General features: G+C 30.6%; 1 long non-coding RNA gene across 1 annotated transcript; it reads right to left on the bottom strand.

Moving 5' to 3' along the window:
• Positions 1 to 219: 219 nt before the first annotated feature.
• LOC118479718 lies at positions 220 to 1,386 on the bottom strand. The gene is made up of 2 exons (XR_004860259.1): positions 1,187 to 1,386; positions 220 to 328 (listed from the first exon to the last, which is right to left on the bottom strand). It is a non-coding gene; the product is annotated as an uncharacterized LOC118479718 (long non-coding RNA).
• Positions 1,387 to 1,776: the final 390 nt, after the last annotated feature.

Raw genomic sequence — 1,776 nt, 5'->3', positions numbered from 1 at the left:
ATTTAATGTTACATGATCAAAATACAATAAGACGATGTCACATATTGATGGACATTTTTTATGCATGTACGTTACCACTTTAAAGATGCTAATCAAAAGTTACTTTTCTTTAATTCATCTATACATAAGAAGAACAACAACAAAATATTATTTAATTGTTTTTTTTCTCAATCGAATACATGTTACGTTATGTTTTTTCTCAAGCAGATACATTTTTTAATCTCTTCGTCAATGTCTTCCCTTTCTTCAGTCACATTCTTTGTCCCCTTATTTAATTGTCGTTTCTTCTTCCTAGCCCAATATACTGGTTTACATCTCACCTTTTTCCCTATTGTTTCAATAACACAGTTACATATATTAAAAATGTAACATAAAAATATTTTAATATTCATAATATACCTTTATTATTTGTTGTTTCACATACAGTTCCACTTTAATTTAATATTCATAATATATCTTCATTATTCACAATATTCATATCTATGTTTTTACATAATCTTTTATAGATTACTAATATAGGTGTAATAAATGTAATAAACAGTATGGTTTTTTGTCCATGTACAGTTTGTTTAAGAATACATCCTTGTAATTTTCAAACCCATAAAACATAATATTTAAAAAATAAAAAAAAACACTAAAAGCCTAAAACAAATGCCAACGTATACCCCACACCTATATCTTATTTGTGATTTCCCCAAAACCCTAAAAAATGAGTAGTGACAAACGAAAAAGTAGTAAAGTAATAAGATCCTTTTAGTAGGGAAATATCATAATGAAGCCATATCTCTTTTTCACAAAATTGTTGTTTTTTGTAACCCCTTTGATAGTTGTTTCTTATTTCTCAAAGATGGTACATTTTTTGTTTAGGAAGATGAACAAAGTGAGAGAGAGAGAGAGAGAGAGAGAGAGAGAGGCTTTTTGCTTTATATTTCTTCAACCAAACTTCTTCGTTTTACATGATTTTATGGTAGAAATCCAAGAAAATTGGTGTAAGTTCCTTTTCTTTGAGAGGTGCAGATCAAATTTTGAAGTCTTTCTGAAGTTTTGAAAAGAGAGTCTGTGTGCTTTGTTCTTAAACAATTTATATAAAAGCCTAGATTCTTCATAAAAAAAGCCCTAAAATTGTTAAACAAAAAAAAAACCTTTTTACCCAAAAAAAAAAAACAAACCGGTTAAGTCGACGCACCAGATTTTGCAGATGGTAGCAATCTTCGGGAAGATCGATCGCTGAAGTTACTTTTTTTGGAGAAACTGTAGATAGATCTTGAACTCTTCCTCGAAGCTGGGATGAAGACGAGAGAGAGAAGGGTTGTGTGTGTTTTGATAAACAATGTAAAAATGAGGAAGAGTCTTTGTGTTGTTTTGATATTTTGGCGTGGATGAAGAGTGTGTATGAGAGAGATCTATGCTGTGGATTTGGTTTTTGTTGAATCTCTCCGGTGAATTTGGGTATTGATGAAGAGTGGTGGATGAAGATTGTGAAGGAGAGAGAATGTGTTTTGGGATTTTAAATAAATGAAGACTGATAGGTTTAGCGTAATGATGAAGAGGGATGTGAGGGTTCTTACACATGCAGAGTTTTGTTTCTTTGTAAGAGAAGTTGTATCATTTTTCCAATATTACCCTTTACGTACATGAAATATATTAAAAAATAGAGACAAAAGCATACAAAACCAACAGATGGGCAAAAGTCAATCTTAGCCATCCATCAAGTTTGATCAATGGTTATTAATGGGTTTTCAATGTTTCTTCAACTCAAGTGGGTTTACAATTTAT

The sequence above is a fragment of the Helianthus annuus genome, chromosome 6, assembly GCF_002127325.2.
Source record: "Helianthus annuus cultivar XRQ/B chromosome 6, HanXRQr2.0-SUNRISE, whole genome shotgun sequence".
In the NCBI taxonomy this organism is placed as follows: Eukaryota; Viridiplantae; Streptophyta; class Magnoliopsida; order Asterales; family Asteraceae; genus Helianthus; species Helianthus annuus.
This window is presented reverse-complemented; position numbering and strand designations above follow the sequence as displayed.